Source organism: Camponotus vicinus, unplaced genomic scaffold, assembly GCF_025532165.1.
Source record: "Camponotus vicinus isolate PSW18456_S1 unplaced genomic scaffold, iyCamVici1.0 SCAF_14, whole genome shotgun sequence".
NCBI classification, from domain to species: Eukaryota; Metazoa; Arthropoda; class Insecta; order Hymenoptera; family Formicidae; genus Camponotus; species Camponotus vicinus.
In genome coordinates, this window is record NW_028141950.1 from 8,808,173 (window position 1) to 8,827,895 (window position 19,723).

General features: G+C 33.4%; 1 pseudogene; it reads left to right on the top strand.

Moving 5' to 3' along the window:
* Positions 1–19,723, top strand: part of LOC145965742 (uncharacterized) — a 314,284-nt pseudogene that overhangs the window by 55,770 nt on the left and 238,791 nt on the right.

Sequence of the window (19,723 nt, forward strand, 5' to 3'; positions counted from 1 at the left end):
ACTGATCAGTTTTGTCGAGACACCGTTTAATTTATAATAAGACCAACTTCGCGAAGTTCATCGATGATCGACAGGATCTCGTTGCCGTGAGCGTTGTGGCCAGCTCGGCGCGAAGCGTCGAGCAATCGTAGACGATCCACTAGCTCGTTGGGATCGTCCCAGTGCACGTAATCGATCTTATTGTCGGTTAGCGTCATCGCGCGAGGCATGAATACTCCCGTACCGCATTTTTTCTTTTTCGATTCGATCGACATCAACGGTGCAATTATGTGTTTATACTTGTATCCCCTGTTGCTCTTTAATTGACCTTGCGCATCATATTGACGTTTATGCGCACTCGTCGCTATTAATATGCTCTTATATTTTTGCATACCGTCTTCAGTGTATATGTCATCATCGGGAATTCTCTTGAAGATCAACTGGTATAATCCAGGTGTACCAATGTACCTCACTTTGTCTATGATTATAGAGTCATCTGCGTCGATGTCGAATCGTTTGTTACCGAGCCACATTTCATTCTTGTCGAAATAGACACGTAATCGATCTGGGTTTTTTTGTTGCCACTAAGGTGAGCGCCCATGTACTTTTGTGCCAGTGGCCCGAAGTGCTCTCGTAACATTTTTTGACCTTCCAACGTTTGTAACATGTTTCGAACAGATGGTGATTCGAACGGGTTGCCCATGGTTTCGAAAACATTTTCGATTGCGAGTGATTCGGGTATCGTGGGTTGTACGATTCTCGTTGTCGCGGACGGTGTGGAGGTTATCAGCGGTTCATCCGATGTATGCGATGTCGATAAACAATTCGCCTTCAATCGTTGTCTCTTTTTCGGTGTCGTATCCTCCTCCTCCTCCTCCTCCTCCTCCTCTTCCTCCTTGTACCGCTTGATGGGTAACGTTTTAATTATAGCGTCAGCGTTACTCTCCGGCTCGTTTTTCACCGCGATTAAGCTAGAGTTGTCGACGATTTTTTGTAGTGGCTCGATAATAGGCCTAAAATGGGTCTTGACCGCGATATCGTCGTCGATCTTACCGGTCTTCAAAGCGCGATGTTTCTTGCGGATCGATTCGCTCGTTTTCTCAATCTCCCTCGCAATCTTTTCACGCTCGCGAATATTTTCGCTTCAGCCATGTCGACAGAGTGTGTCGGCAGCAACTAATCGTTTTGCGGTATCGCGAACACGTTAAATCCTTTTCTGTATCGCCCGTTCGTAAATGAGCTGTCCTTATCTATCACTAGGAATCCATACTTTTGTTGCCAACAAGTACGACATAATTCACTGAAATTCCCGTACGACATGTCGGTATTCACGTGATCGTTGTACACGTGTTTCAAGTTGGTACCGTCCTGTTTAAACAAGATCAGCAGGTGTCACGTATAAGATGTTTTGGTATTCTCGCGTACGTCTGACAGAGATAGAAGCAGTCGACGTTCGAGTGACGACCCATTGAGAAGTACTCTCTTATCGTATTTTGCTTGTCGCACGCCACGTCATCGAAGACGAAAATCGAGTTTGGACGTGCCTCGCTCGGTGGAATGACGTCACTGTTATTGGAGAACGTAAAATAGCCGATTTCGTCAATCGGCGTCAACAAATTCTCCAGATATCGATATTTCGGCTGTTGCAGCGACTTCGAGTACACGTACACGTTCTCGAAACGTACACCGTGCGGGCTTTCCAGTAGACTTATCAGAACGTTGGTTTTACCACAATTCGAGGGGCCGCAAACGATCGCGCGTATAGTAGTCGGTAGCATCGTACCGTGCCTGCGCATCTCCGCGTTGTCCTCCATTGATCGTAATCTGTCGTCGCAATTTGTCACGCATATCGTCAAAGGTTGTCGTACGAATCTCATTTTTTCAACACTGCTGATTGGATCGAACGCCTGCCTATTTATAAGTGCGCGAAATCACGAGTCGCTCAGTAGAGAAAAAATGTTCACCCTGCTAACAAATCCTTCCGATATTCGCGATTTGAGCGTCGAGCTACAATTTGTGCCGAAAGCAGTTCTATTGAGAACGTGCGGTGATTACGTCTATTACGTGTGGGACAAACTTCCGGAACACATAAAAGCGGATCCGGAGGTTCAGACGTATCGTTGCTGTTACGAACATTACAATCAGCCGTGGCAGGAAACGCACATCGACGGTCCGGCGCCGTTGATAAAGAATTGCGGCGAATGTCAACGAAAATAGGTAGAGGCCTATTAAATCACGCGATAAACGCACTTCCGATCGAATTCCATATTCCCGGCTATCAGTTTTGCGGACCAGGCACGCGGTTGCAAAAGCGATTAGTCAGAGGCGATCGAGGTATAAATCCATTGGACGCGGCGTGTCGCGAACACGATATAGCATACTCTCGGAGCAACGATCTCACCGAGAGACACGCGGCGGATAGGATACTCGCTGAGAAAGCGCGGAATCGCATCGTTGCGAAAGATTCGACTCTCGGTGAGAGAGCCGCCGCCACAACTGTCTGGGCAACGATGAAAGCCAAGACGAAGCTCGGTATGGGTCTGAAGACGAAGACGAAGAAAAAAACGGTGAAGAAACGGATACTTCCGGTAGCGAAATGCGGCGGTGTATTGCCGATTCTACCAATGTTGGGTGCGCTCGGATCCCTGATCGGTGGAGCGGCTGGTGTAGCGAAAGTGGTGAACGACGGAAAAGCCGCGCAACGTCAGTTGCAAGAGATGCTACGTCACAATCGCGCCATGGCAGGTCACGGATTATATCTCGCTCCTTACAAATACGGACGAGGAGCTTCAACGAGAAAAAAAAACAAACGTCAAAGAGACGCTAAAAATGCCGCAGGGCGCAACTACCAACATACAATTGCTACAACTGGCAAAACGTATGCACATTCCATATTTTAGAGGTGTTTTCATGCGCAACTCGTTACCGATCGGTGATATACAGGGTGATTCAAAATAACCCCTGTGTCCCTGAAATGACATATTCTTGAATCAATTCTAAGACGATTTTTCCTTCGGCAAAATTTCGTCCGAAGCTTAGTTTTTGAATTATTAAAGGAAGTAGTTAACGTATGACGGGTCAAATACAAGAGGCAGGCAAGGGTGGCGCGATTCACCGTCAGACGCGGGAGCTTACGCGGGGCGCCTGCTGCGATCAGCTGATCGCTATACACATACAGACACACATGCGAACACATACATTCTCTCTCTGTCTGTCTGTCTGTCTGTCTCTCTCCCTCTCTCTCTCTCTCATTCGCTCACTCACCTGTAAATTTTTTTTTTTTTTTTTTTTTACGAGAGAGGGCAAAATGCATTTTATGCATACCCACCGGTCGATCCAGTGAGTTATGTGGGACTCGAGTACCAAGTCGAATTACCAACTCGGTACTCCCTACCCACTAAAAACCCCTCTCTTTTCACGAATTTCCTTTAACACACTGTCCCTCTGACTTCCCGACATCTGTTTTCACATAACGTCAAAAAATAGTTATTATTACCTTGTTCGATGACTTTTGATGTATTGCTGTAATTGCTTGAAGGAGAAATGAATTTTCCGATAGATCGTACGTTCTCAAATTTAACGTAGATATCACGTTGCAAAAGACAAGAAATCCACACTAAATTATTAACTGAAAGTTTTTCTTCTTTCATGAACTGTATTCTTTTATTAAACTTTAACGTAATCACATTTATTTACTCACTCGATGAGACGAGAAATTTACTAATGACTCTATCACTAATCACTATTAATCACTGTCGAATAATAATTGTTGGCGATTAAAAATCACTGGCGCTATCGAACGCGATCATGTGTTCGATTGAAGAATGCGGTAAACATAATAAACATTTAACATATTAATATTATTATTATGTTAAATGTTTATTATGTTTACCGCATTCTTCAATCGAACACATGATCGCGTTCGATAGCGCCAGTAGTACCTTAACCTATCGCAACCTACCATGACAAAAAACTGCTTGCAGTCGCCGAGTCGTAATTATCGTCGCATTGTCGCGTCGTGTAGTAACGTGTCCGCGCGTGTTTCTTTCATCGAGTGATTTTTAATCGCCAACAATTATTATTCGACAGTGATTAATAGTGATTAGGGATAGAGTCATTAGTAAATTTCTCGTCTCATCGAGTGAGTAAATAAATGTGATTACGTTAAAGTTTAATAAAAGAATACAGTTCATGAAAGAAGAAAAACTTTCAGTTAATAATTTAGTGTGGATTTCTTATCTTTTGCAACGTGATATCTACGTTAAATTTGAGAACGTACGATCTATCGGAAAATTCATTTTTCCTTCAAGCAATTACAGCAATACATCAAAAGTCATCGAACAAGGTAATAATAACTATTTTTTGACGTTATGTGAAAACAGATCTCGGGAAGTCAGAGGGACAGTGTGTTAAAGGAAATTCGTGAAAAGAGAGGGATTTTTAGTGGGTAGGGAGTACCGAGTTGGTAATTCGACTTGGTACTCGAGTCCCACATAACTCACTGGATCGACCGGTGGGTATGCATAAAATGCATTTTCCCCTCTCTCGTAAAAAAAAAAAAAAAATTTACAGGTGAGTGAGCGAATGAGAGAGAAAGAGAGAGAGACAGACAGACAGACAGACAGACAGACAGACAGACAGACAGACAGAGAGAGAATGTATGTGTTCGCATGTGTGTCTGTATGTGTATAGCGATCAGCTGATCGCAGCAGGCGCCCCGCGTAAGCTCCCGCGTCTGACGGTGAATCGCGCCACCCTTGCCTGCCTCTTGTATTCGACCCGTCATACGTTAACTACTTCCTTTAATAATTCAAAAACTAAGCTTCGGACGAAATTTTGCCGAAGGAAAAATCGTCTTAGAATTGATTCAAGAATATGTCATTTCAGGGACACAGGGGTTATTTTGAATCACCCTGTATATCAAAACGAGAGCGGCATCGTAAATTTGGATAGCGTCGAAGGACCAGGTACTCATTGGGTAGCGTATGCAAAGAGGGGGAATCGCGCTATATATTTCGACAGTTTCGGCAATCTTCGACCACCGAATGAATTGGTGCGATATCTCGGACGAAACGTAATGAAGATACAGTACAATTACACACCTGTTCAAACTTACGATCAGAGTATCTGTGGACAATTGTGCTTGTTATCTCGCTATGATTCACAGATTGCTCGAAAACGTCGGACCCCGAAATATCTCAAAATATAAGTTTATGACATAAAGTTATAAAAAAATATATAAGGGTATAAAAAACTTTTTATAACCTTATATATATTTTTATAACTTTATGTCATCCTTCTTATATTCAGCCAACAAACTTTCAGAGATTGTTGGAGGGGGCGGGGGGCACAAAGAAAAATATTTTTTGTAACTGAACCTAGGGTTGAAAATGTGTTATCTCGCTATGATTCACAGATTGCTCGAAAAGGTCGGACCCTGAAATATCTCAAAAATGTGTTGTTATCTACGTATTTCCATCCGCCCAATCCTTCAAAGAATACTTCTATTTATATTGTGTATGTTAAAAAAATATAATGAAGAGGACTCTGCTGCACTAGAGTATCATTTCTTTCGTTGCTCTTCTGTGTTTCGGTGGTCTGCTGCACTAGAGTATCATTTCTTTCGTTGCTCTTCTGTGTTTCGGTAGTCTTGTGCAATGGCTGAAGAAAACGTAATTATCATTGACGATGATACGGTGGCTGAAGAAAACGTAATTATCATCGACGACGATACGGATGATGATTACGATTATTGGATGGATCCAGTTGTGGCGGAAAGGATGGAGATAGAGAGAGAGGAGAGAGAGAGGAGAGAGATGGAAGATGATGGATCTGATATAGAACCCTTGGCGAAGGACAGTGATTACGATAGTGACAATAGTGACGATATTCTTGATGAACTGTTACAAAAGAAACAGCGAGATTTAAGCATACCTGAAATAATAACATTCAACGAAGCAACAAAGATATGTTGCATTTCCTATTACTATATGGAAAATGGATCAAAATATTGTATCGAATGCTTTCTAAGAGTACCGTATCAGTTTGAAGAAACTAGTTCTGTTCGAGAACATAGAACCATAGCTTATGTCCATGTGGAAAATATGTCATGCACAGGGTGTAGAAAATGTTTGAATCAAATATTGGCCTGCAACATTATTGCCCTATTTGCACAAATTAAAATAGATGAGTCATGGATAACATTGTAAGTATCTTTTAATTTATTATATATCAAAAGTATCTTAAAATAAATTATTAAATAATTTAAACTAATGAAATGCATACGTTTTCTTCTGTTTTCAGATACGGCTTCCCCAACATAGTCCGACGGCCTATTTTATATATTATTATTTTTCTTTTATATTGTATACTTTTTATTAAACTCACACATACACACATTTAAATAAATTATATATATTTTTTTAATTGTAACAAAATCGTCGATTGCGAACTGGCAGCTTTAGTTTTTAGTCCATAGTACGTAAGAAAAATATATATAAAACATAAATAAAGAGTTTTAAGTCTAAATCATGACGTAATTTCTTCGCACGCATTTCCATCCACCCAATCCTTCAAAGAATACTTCTATTTATATTGTTTATTAACTGGTAATATTGTATACTTGCGATAATACAGAGATGACAGAGAGATAAAAGGGATAAAGAGAGAAAGAGAGAGGGATATTCAGAGATTGTTGGGAGCACAAAAGAAAAAATTTTTTGTAACTGAACCTAGGGTTGAAAATGTGTTGTTATCTCGCTATGATTCATAGATTGCTCGAAAAGGTCGGACCCCGAAATATTTCAAAAATGTGTTGTTATCTACGTATTTCCATTCGCCCAATCCTTCAAAGAATACTTCTATTTATATTGTTTATTAACTGGTAATATTGTATACTTGCGATAATACATAGATGACAGAGAGAGATAAAAGGGATAAAGAGAGAAAGAGAGCGAGAGAGAGGGAGAGATAGAGAGAGACCTAAAATCTTTTTCAAAGGAATACCGCCATTTTTGTTTATACGTGCGTCCCCCGCCCCGCAGCCCCCGCGCCACCGAAATCCCGCGTGACGTCATCCCTGATAGGACCTGAGTTAGAACCCGCGTGACGTCATCTCCCTCCATCCTGCGTGACGTCATTCCCCTGCGCCGCTGAGATCCCCGCGCCCCTCACCCCCCCTGAGAGGACCTGAGTTAGAACTCTCTTAGTACTAACTACTGTTTACAAATATAGTATTCACTGTCCGATTCATTTGCCAATCCTTTATAAGATAAATTGCGACTTGAATTCACGAGAAAACGCGACGAATAAATAAATCGATAATATTTCAAATATTTAATTGCATATAATTTTTATAATATAATAATCGAAGTTATCAAATACGCGGGTAACTGGTACCGGTAATATGCGATAAAAAGAGGAGCGATCTTAAAAATGGAGAATGATTAACATCTCGTTTCTCATCAGAATTCGCAAGATCAATCTGCGAAGAAAAGTTAAGTGATCCATTGAACATCGGGAACTTCACTGTAGGAGGGAACGAATCCCGGATCTTCCGGACTATTCCCAATGGCAATGATTTCAGTAATAAATCAACGACAATTCCCTCGTCATTATCTTCGATTCACGAAATTGATATTCACGTCAGAAAACATGTTCTTCCATTATTAAGAAATATATTTCTTTATTGAAAATTAAATAGATATAACGACCTATTTATTGAAATGTGATTACGAACAATTATATTTATAAATAATAAAATACATGCATTATTGTGTTAAATGTGTGAACACATATAATTTGGAGTACCGTTTGTGCGCGCAAGATGAATCGAACCCGATAACAGCAAGATTTAAAAAATTTCAATTTGAATAGTGTGCAAAATAAAATAAATCAAATAATTTTAAATATATAATTAATTCTAGATTAATTCTCTAGATTCTTATTCTTATAATGTTTAAATTAATAATTTTTTTTCTTTTAATCAATATCTTGCTGATATAGGGGTACCCATTCGATTCATCTCGAAATTTTTAAGTATTCGCACATTTTATGTAACATTCATGTATAATTTCGCGTATATATAATATATAATATTAATAAAGATTATAAAAATATTTTGGATACGTTAATTTGTGCATGTATTTTATTATACATATATATAAAATGGAATATCTAAAAACTAATATTCTAAAATGGTGATGGATGTCCAATACCTGCAAATAGTTTCTTAAAAAGAACTAAAAACTAATATTAATATCCCAAGTACCTAGAAATAATTAATAATTAATAATCAATTATATTCGTTCGTAATCATTTTTATCATACAGTTAATAGAAACTATTACAATATGAAATTACTTGAAAAATAGATATTAATACACAACTCTATATCCATATTTAATCTACTATTAAATCTTTCTGGCATTAGACAATAATAATACCAATCCTAATAATGACAGAACATTTTTAACGAGAAGAAAGAAATAGATGCATTTCTCTCACATCTAAATATATATTATTTAAATTAATTCGACTTTAAAGAAGCGTATGGCGTTCGTCGTTGAATGACTACCGAAAACATTGTTGTCGGAAATTGTCAGGAAAACCTGGGATTAATTCCATTCTACAATAAAAATTCCCAATTTTTAACAGGGCACCGAACTAGACGTCGCGAATGGATCTTACAAAAGCCGATAAGAAATAATTCTTCATGATGAAAATCGTTTCGACTCCTCGGCGGTACGAGCCACGCAACTTTTATTAACGTTTACCTAACGAAAAGAACAACGACAAGACTCTTTTATTAAAACGACAATCTCGTCTAAGAGCGCGAAAAGAACGCGGGAAAAACACGGTGTTTTCGCAACCGTAATTTATTAATTTATTTATGAATATTTTCCGATACATTCGTAAATACAAATATAATTGAAAAAACAAATTATTAAATTCATAATAATTAACTCGCGATTTTATAATAACAAAGGTGATCGTTAAATTTTGTGAAGCTAATATTTAATCGTTGACTTATAACATCGAATCTTCACTTATTCGATATTTTTTTATATTTAATTAGCAATATTTAGGAATATTATCTGACGAGAGGGACAGCGATAAAATTCTTTTGTTAAAACGATAATCTTGTATAAGTACGCGAAAAGAACGCGGAAAGAGCACGGAATTTCGCAATCATAATTTATTAATTTATTTTACGAATACGAGTATTCAGTTCCGCGCGATATGGAATTCATAAATAGATAAATCTAACGAAAAGCATATCATTAAATTTATAATAATTGACTCGCGATTCTATAACGAAGACGTTCGTCATATTTTATAAAGCTTATATTTAATCATTAATTTAGCATCGAATTTCATAAAAATTTTCCGAATTTATTAATGATTCTTTGATATGAATATATAAATAGTTACTCTTTTATGAATATTTCAAAAAATATGTACTATAGAAACAAATATGTTAATTTAACGAATTACTATTATATAATCATTATACGTATACTTTCGATCATTTTTCCTGTAATTTACGTAAGAATGCATTGATATAATTTACAATCATAAATATAATTTTATACAATATAATTATAGTTGTAATTGTATTTTATACACAATTATATCAATAATTAAAAATATCAATATTAAATTATAATTAATATACAATTATAACTATTTACAATTCACAAAACACAATTTACTACTTACAAATTACAATTTACATAATAGAATTTATGATGTTATCAATATCAAATAAATGGATTCGTTTTATTCAAATGTTTAATAACATAAATAATTTGATATTGACAGCATTAACATTTGGATTTAATATTATATATCACATATATATGTAAATTATATATTTAATATATTTAATTTATTACATATCACGTGTTTAGAAAATAATAGTCCATGTGAGAGGGAAAATTAATCGGATTTCGCTATAACAATGCAGAAAAATTCTTAGTTATGTAATCGTAATCGGATCGTTCGATGATTTGTTCGACGTAAATCTATTTTTGTATAATTTGTCAAGTTCTAATTACAAGAATGTATCGGATGATCTTTTTTTTTCTTTCGAGAAATTCTAGCAAATCGATCGCGTGAATCAAAGAAGAGATACGGTGAGGGCAAACGTAGAGAAATTTTTTTCCGATTCTGCCCACGTCTTCATTCATCCAATTTAATCCAGATTATCCGTCTTCGGAGATTCTCATTCTTCCCTCACTACTTCGATTTTTTCTCTATCGCTTAATAATATGCAAATATTTTTAATGAAACGCACGCCATTTTTAATTATTTTATTACACAAATACAAAGAACAAAAGTTCATGAAAAAAAATTTCTTCTTTCTTTTCTCTTTAGTGAAATTTTCTATGGACAAATTTTTATCTTTTTAGTTTTTTAGTAGTAGAATTTTTTTAGTAGTAGTACCTTTTCTAATTTGAAATATAACTTTCTAAATAGGGGAGACCGGGGACAAAAGTAACAACGTCATGATAGTAACAAGCCTCGTAATAAACTACACAATATGTTGAATAATTTGTACTATATAGTCAAACGCGTACGCCCCGATTCTCTTCCTTTTCAGCTAATTGTTGTAGAACCATCGCGCCGGTTGCACATGCAGGAATGAAATTAATGTATTTGCATTATTCACCTAAGTATTTCTTGTTTTAGTTTTTTTGTATCTATGCCTAATTAAAGTGTATATATTGACGTAATTATTTGCCGGTGTATTCTTCTAAAATGTATTCATAAGTTTTTATAGTTGATTTGGCTAAGTCTTGCATCATATTTAGGTTATAATGCTTTTATTCTAAAAAATGTGTTTGAGGACAAAAGTAACACGACACTCTGTGGACGAAAGTAACACGTTTCAATGCTTAAAGTTTAAGGGCTGGTCCCATAATAACTTTACAAAAGGCGATTGTTATTACGTATGCCAATTTTGATTCGGAATAGATACCAATCTCTTTTGTATAAGTAGTTATCGTACAATTTTTATATTATTATTTAGAATTAAACTATTATTTAGACTTAAAAAAGTACAAAACTGGTGTGATTTAAGTATAATTATTTTATGATATAACTTATAATTATTTTGCTTAACGAAGATTATTTCTTTTAAGTTTTTCAAAGATGATAAAAATAAATATTTATTTTATTTTTTACTTTAATATAATATAATACAAAAAAAAATTTATAATAAAAGTTATCTTGCTTAATAAATGATTATAATAAAAGTTGCCTTAAATTGAAAAAAGTCATATTTATTTTATTTTCCCGAAAATAAGAACTGGTACTTTTATCCCCAGATTATGTTACTTTTGTCCCAGGCCCCCAGGATAAAAGTAATATCTTGCAAGTAACAACGAACTTGCGAAAAGCTACAGTAGCTCTTTAAATATCTATCATTTGAGATTGAAACATAGGTATAATAATAGAGCAATAAATGGAGTTTTTTAATATATAATCTTTTTTTTTATATCTCTAACGATAATTAATTAGTGACCTATAATACAAAAAATGTTACTTTTGTCCCCGGTCTCCCCTATATATTTATATGTATGTATGTATATGTATATGTATGTATATATGTATATATAATTTGATTAATAAAAATTAGTTTTTATTTTGTCTATATTAGAAACGTGAAAAATATGTTTCCTTTACTATGGTTTTAAAAACGTTTTTATAAGAAAATATAGAAACGTTAGAATAGTTTCTTATTAATGTTTTACGTTTAAAAAATATTGGATACGTGTAAGAAACGTATATAAAACGAATATGTGCTACCTCATCATAGGGCATCATAGGGCATCATAGCATATCTTAAGAGGATGCCGGATTACCGACAAAACGATTATTTTTTTCCATACCGAAATTTTTTTATTGATTGCACAGAATTATAATTCCTTCTCCACGATTAAAGTATATATAAAAACAAAGCAGGAACCTACTAGTTTTATGTCAAAAACAAAAAAAAATTGAAAAATTACAGTTTTTTTATCAGCTTCTGACGTCAACCCGTAACAAAACTTGCTTAATATAAAAATGTTGCAGTTTATATGTACAAAATAACATAGCTTCCTGTTAGAGATTGCATGAAGGAATATAAATAAACTTTTAGAAATGAGTTTAGAATCGTAGTAAAAATAATTTCGGTACGCAAAATTTTCATGCATATTGTTGAGCGTGAGACTGCGATACAAGAGTAAAACAGAGCAGTAGATTAGTTGCTCGCTATCGCGACAGACGGCGCTATAGTCGGTTTGTGTGACAAGGAGAGTCAATCTCGTACCATCATTCTCTTTCATCTTGCGTGTAATAGTATACTTCAGTATACATGTACGCGCACATTAAAGCATTACATTCTTGTTTTCTTTCTCGAATTCCGCGTCATAGATACTCGCTGTCACGCAGCGGCGTAACAATCGTACGCGTAACAAGCTGCGGGAAAACAGCGTTACAACGAGTTACGTAGAAAATATTCTGTGTAAGTTATACATATACACAATATATATATATATATATATATATATATATATATATATGTGTGTGTGTGTGTGTGTGTGTGTGTGTGTGTGTGTGTGTGTGTGTGTGTGTGTGTGAGTGTGTGGGTGTGTGTGAGTGTGTGTATGTATAGACGTATGTATGTACAAAAGTGATGCGAGAATTACGTGAAGAAGCGAGAAGATAATAAGAACGATCAAAATAACAATAAGAGCGAACGAGAAATAACACGAGCAACGAGGACTCGAACTCGAGAATCTGATCTTTCTTTCACACTATTATTTTCCTCTCGCTCACATCTATTACTGTCTCGCTCGCTCCTATTATTGTCTCGCTCGCATCTATTACTGTTTCGCTCGCTCCTATTATTATCTCGCTTGCATCTATTACTGTCTCGCTCGCTCTCGATTCTTGGGTCCGCTTATCTTTTCGAGCTGTCTATCACGATTGTCAAGTGTGACGGAGAAAGCAAGACTATAAGTAGAGAGCGAGCGAGATGACCTATCATCAAAGAGTTCCGAAGTCTCTTACAATCGGTTTCTTTGCTTCCTCTATCCATTTGCAATTCACGAAAATGTAAACATCTTATAAAATAAAAATTGAAACTTTTATTTTTAATTTCATCGGTTTGAAAATAATTTCAATGAATTAATGAGATTTTTGCGATTAAAATGATATCAAACACGACGTAAATCGGGTAATTTTTAATTAGTCTGATAATACAAGTTTTATAATTATAAATTTAACTAAATTTATGCCACTTATATTGTGTTTGATATTATTTTAATCGTAACATTCTCATTATTCTATTAAAATTACTTTCAAATGAATAAAAAATGCATTTCATTTTCTGACATATATTCGTGAATATTATAAATAAAGTCTCATGTAAGAGACTTCGCAATGTTCGACATCGGAAACTTTTTCGTTATTTATGATAATTTATAATAATTTATAATATAATAATTTACGACTTTAAATTGCTATAAAATAAAAACTAAAACTTTTATACTTTATTTGATCTTTTTTGATAAAAAGGGATTAATGAAATTTTTGCGTTTAAAATGACATCGAACATAATGTATATTTCGGATAACTTTTACTTATTGTTATATAAGTAAAAGAATGTATCTAAGTGAAAATTATTCGAATAAAATGTTGGGTTGTTTAATGTGATTTTAGTCGTAAAAATCATATTAATTCTAAAATTATATTCAGTAAGATAAATTAAGTAATGTAAAAATTTTAGTTTCAAATACATTTTCAATGTTATTAATTGTGGTGTTCACATGACGTCTCCTGGTCTAAATATGGTCGATATAATTAATATTAAATGATCTATATATTGTGCAGTGAAACAAATTATCTTAATTTATTATACATATTAAAATTATTTATTTATTTATTTCACATATTTAAATGTACCAGAAGATGTCATGTGAACATCACAATTGATAACATTGAAAATGTATTAGAAACTAAAATTTTTACATTACTTAATTTATCTTACTGAACATATTTTAGAATTAATATGGTTTTTACGACTAAAATCACATTAAACAACCCAACATTTTATTCGAATAATTTTCAATTAGATACATTCTTTTACTTATATAACAATAAGTAAAAGTTATCCGAATTATATTGTATTCGATGTCATTTTAAACGGAAAAATTTCATTAATCCCTTTTTATCAAAAAAGATCAAATAAAATATAAAAGTTTTAGTTTTTACTTTATGGCAATTTAAAGTCGTAAATTATTATAAATAACGAAAAAGTTTCCGATGTTGAACATTGCGAAGTCTCTTACATGAGACTTTATTTATAATATTCACGAATACATGTCAGAAAATAAAATGCATTTTTTATTCATTTGAAAGTAATTTTAAAAGAATAATGAGAATGTTGCGATTAAAATAATATCAAACACGATATAAATCGCATAAATTTAGTTAAATTTATAATTATAAAACTTGTATTATCAGATTAATTAAAAATTATCCGATTTACGTCGTGTTTAATATCATTTCGCAAAAATCGCAAAAATCTCATTAATTCATTAAAATTATTTTCAAACCGATGAAATTAAAAATAAAAGTTTCAATTTTTATTTTATAAGATGTTTACATTTTCATGAATTCGGAATGGATAGAGGAAGCGAAGAAACCGATTGTAAGAGACTTCGGAACTCTTTGATGATAGGTCATCTCGCTCGCTCTCTACTCATGGTCTTGTTTTCTCCGTCACACTTGACAATCGTGATAGACAGTTCGAAAAGATAAGCGGACCCAAGAATCGAGAGCGAGTGAGACAGTAATAGATGCGAGCGAGACAATAATAGGAGCGAGCGAGACAGTAATAGATGCGAGCGAGAGGAAAATAATAGTGTGAAAGAAAGATCCGATTCTCGAGCTCGAATCCTTGTTGCTATTTCTATCTCGTTCGCTTTTATTGTTATTTCGCTCGTTCTTATTACCTCGCTTCCTCATGTAACTCTCGCGTCACTTTTATACATACATACGTCCATACATACACACATCCACACTCACATCCACCCACACACACACACACGCACGCACACACATGCACGCACACACACATATATATATATACGTATATATATATATATATATATATATATATATATATATATATATATATATATATATATATATATATATATATATATATATAGACACACACACACGTACAGATTATATATTTTACCAGATGCGGTTTGCATGTGTGCTCTGGTTATTAAAATATTTATTTCAGAGGCGATCTATTCGTGAGCTGATTATTAAAAAAAAATCCAGAGGCGATTTAATTCGTGTGCAGGTTGTTTTTAGAAATATTTCATACCAGATGCGGTTTGCATGTGCGCTCTGGTTATTAAAATATTTATTTCAGAGGCGATCTATTCGTGAGCTGATTATTAAAAAAAAATCCAGAGGCGATCTAATTCGTGTGCTGGTTATTCAAAAAAAATCCAGAAGCGATTTAATTCGTGTGCTGGCTTAAAAGAACCCAGAGGCGATTTAATTCGTGTGCTGGTTATTGAAAAAAAATCCAGAGGCGATTTAATTCGTGTGCTGGTTGTTTTTAGAAATATTTCATACCAGATGCGGCTTGCATGTGCGCTCTGGTTATTAAAATATTTATTTTAGAGGCGATCTATTCGTGAGCTGATTATTAAAAAAAAATCCAGAGGCGATCTAATTCGTATGCTGGTTTAAAAGAACCCAGAAGCGATTTAATTCGTGTGCTGGTTATTGAAAAAAAATCCAGAGGCGATTTAATTCGTGTGCTGGTTGTTTTTAGAAATATTTCATACCAGATGCGGTTTGCATGTGCGCTCTGGTTATTAAAATATTTATTTCAGAGGCGATCTATTCGTGAGCTGATTATTTAAAAAAAATCCAGAGGCGATCTAATTCGTATGCTGGTTTAAAAGAACCCAGAGGCAATTTAATTCGTGTGCTGGTTATTGAAAAAAAATCCAGAGGCGATTTAATTCGTGTGCCGGTTATTCAAAAAAATCCAGAGGCAATTTATTCGTAGGCTGGTTGTTTTTAGAAATATTTCATATCAGATGCGGTTTGCATGTGCGCTTTGGTTATTTAAAATATTTATTTCAGAGGCGATCTATTCGTGAGCTGATTATTGAAAAAAAAATCCAGAGGCGATCTAATTTGTATGTTGGTTATTCAAAAAAAATTCGAAAAGCGATCTTAATTTGTGTGCTGGTTACTTTCAAAATGTTTTACATCAGATACGATTTGCCTGTGCATTCTGGAAGCGAAATTTAAACGAAATTTAATTCAGAGATCATAAAGACACTGCCTCAACTAAAAGGCATATTTGATAAGAATAAAAATCCAGATAAAATGAATCATTGAACCGATTTTTACACGTTATAAGAGAATTCTTATTTTGAAAGTGTGCTATATTATATTGCGATAATTCTTATATAATTGTAGCATGTCATATAGCGACAAAAGCTAACAAATTATTGAGCAAATTATACTGATCGCTGGCGATTTTTTTGATAACACCAAGCTTCGAATGTACGATAGCTTACCCGGCTGTGTAGTCTATTGGTGCCTAAAAAAAATTACTTTTATTGCCGTTGCCTACAAATAATATAATATTTGAAATATTTCAACTTGATAGCATATGCTATGAAATTTATGCTGCGGCTTTCCCTACACTACTATAAACTATAGTCTTAGAAGGAAATCCTTGTAAAGAAAAATATTTCAATAATGTGAAATGTACAAAGCAACATTTTTTTAAAATTATAGCAGAAAGTAAATTGCCTTTTCCATCTTACATTATCTTACATTTATCATATCTGATCACAATATTCTAATGAATATCGTTAGAAAAAGACGCCTCAGTACAAATATCTCATTTGCATATATCGGAGAGACGAAAAAAATATATATTATGGTTGCGTCTGGAAATGGACGATGAAACCTATTATATTATCGATATAAATCTATCATTTCGATGCTTTTGAAACAAAGAATGTATTATGAAAATATTTATATTATTTATCAATTTTACGACATTACATCAATTTGCATAAAACATTTTATATTGTTTTTGAATATATCGATTTAACAAACGTCGTGCATAAATTGTAATTTGCAGAAAGTTATATGCAAATATCTTTTTTATTGTATATACAGAATGTCGCAGAGTACTATACATATATAAGCGCTTGTGAGGAGCGCAGTAAATTGAAGAAACAAGTCCCATGGCATTTTACGATTTTCGCAATAATAGAAATTATAAAATAAATAAATTATATAATAATATTAAATAAAATCGAACGAATGTGTATCTACGTGTGTGTGTGTGTATATATGTGTGTGTGTGTGTGAGAGAGAGAGAGAGAAGCGCTCGGCCGTTCGAGCTGTCGCATTATCCAGTGTGTTAGGCATTTTGTCGGCGCGCGGCAAGAGGAGGGACAGCGCGGCGTGGCGATGACGTAACGAATGACAACGGCATGTCCCGCTGTTCTTCCCCTTGTCACGTGCCGACGCACGAAAAGCCTAACACGCTGGACCATGCAATAGCTCGAACGGTCGAGCGTTTCTCTCTCTCTCTCTCTCTCTCTCACACACACACACACACACACGTAGATACACATTCGCTCGATTTTATTTAATATTATTATATAATTTATTTATTTTATAATTTCTATTATTGCGAAAATCGTAAAATGCTATGGGACTTTTTTCTTCAATTTACTGCGCTCCTCACAAGCGCTTATATATGTATAGTACTCTGCGACACTCTGTATATACAATAAGAAGGATATTTGCATATAACTTTCTACAAATTACAATTTATGCATGACATTTGTTAAATCGATATAATCAAAAGCTAACAATATAAAATGTTTTATGCAAATTGTTTGATGTAATATCGTATTCGTAAAATTTATAAGTATATAATATTTATAAATATTTTCACAATATATTTTTATTATATATATAAAGAAACATAGCTAAATGAGAGCAATGATATTAGAATTATGTTTAAATATGTACGCAATAAAGATAGATCTATGCTCTAAAATCGTTGCTTGTGCGAGACGATAGAGCAGTGAAAATGCAACATATTTTTGTTCCAATAAACACAATGTAAAGAAAAGCTTTCACATTGCTCTTTCTAAAATATGCATGTCTTTTTATTCTAGAAAATATTGTCGGTAACATAACTATAAGTGTTGGTAATGTACCGACACTTTTAGTTATGTTAAAATGAGGGCGCCTACCCGTCGGAGTTCGGCTGCGACTCCGGCATCCTCTTAAGTTATTTATTGACGACAGCCACGTGTCATAAAACGTTGTGTTACGTCATCTATTGACAATTGATAATTAAAGGTTAACTGTCCATTTGATATCAATGCTGTCTTGTTGCAATGCAGCGGAAATTAAATCAAACTTCAAATTTTGTCTCGAAAATATTATAGTGCTAAGAAGTGACGTAGAAGAGATGATATATTGAATCCAATAAATATTATTGTTATACGTATTATCTAACTGATATAAATAACTTATTGTTAGTTAAAATGAAGAAAAAATTATAGATATATATGCATGTACTAATACTTGAATGTTTGTTTTCCTACGATACTTATTAGATATTCAACATATGTATTTTTATATTTTATATATTATATAAGATCTGCACACTTTTTAATCTAATATTAACTATTTTGTAAATTCATAAATGTTAACACACAATTGTAATTTTCTATTCAAGCTTTTTTTATATTATGTTTTGGAGCTTTCTCCTATTTCAAACTGTACATATAAATCTTTGTACATAAATATATCATTGCTGTGGAGGGAATAAATTTTTATAAATTTATGATATATTTGAAAATACGTCTATTATTATGCATGAATTTAAAAAGAGACCATTATATAAATACTTGTTTAATTATTCTTAGTTATTTTTAACACACAGAATTATTCTTAATTATTCTTAGCAGAATGTTTCTTTAATAATATAAAAATATTTTTGAAAATAAAAATGTTGTATATCATTTAATATATGAATGGACTGAATAAGTCACAAAAGGAGACCGAAGCATTACAAAATTATTTTCAATTATATTTCACGTAATTAAAGTATTTATCACTTTTTTGGAAAAAGTAATTGATTCATAGCGGGAGAAAGAGAGAATTTGATTGGATGCACTAATGCACACTGGCGCATATAAAATTTGTCGTATATAAAATTACAATAGTATAATTAAAATAATAAAGGAATTAATATTATAAGTTTTTTATTTTATATAATATTATATATTATATTAAGTATATTATGTTAAGTTAATATTAAGTAAAGTTATATTATATACGCTATTATATTATAAGGTTATTCGAAGCAAATAACGATAATAATAACTCGTACAATTATTTTATTTATTTTAGTTATTTATGTGCTATTGGGGAAATTTGTATTTATTTATACTAGAACTACTAGATTTATACTAAAAACGCTACGTATTGATTCAAACTGCATTATATGAATGTCACAGAAAACGTATAAATCACTTTTTTAAATCCATTATTACTTTTCTTATAATCAGAATATCTTCTTATATAGTAAACGTGCCTCTTGTGTCAAAGAGAAGATACTCAGAAATAAATTAATATAAAAAGTTTAATAAAATTCATTAAACAATTATATA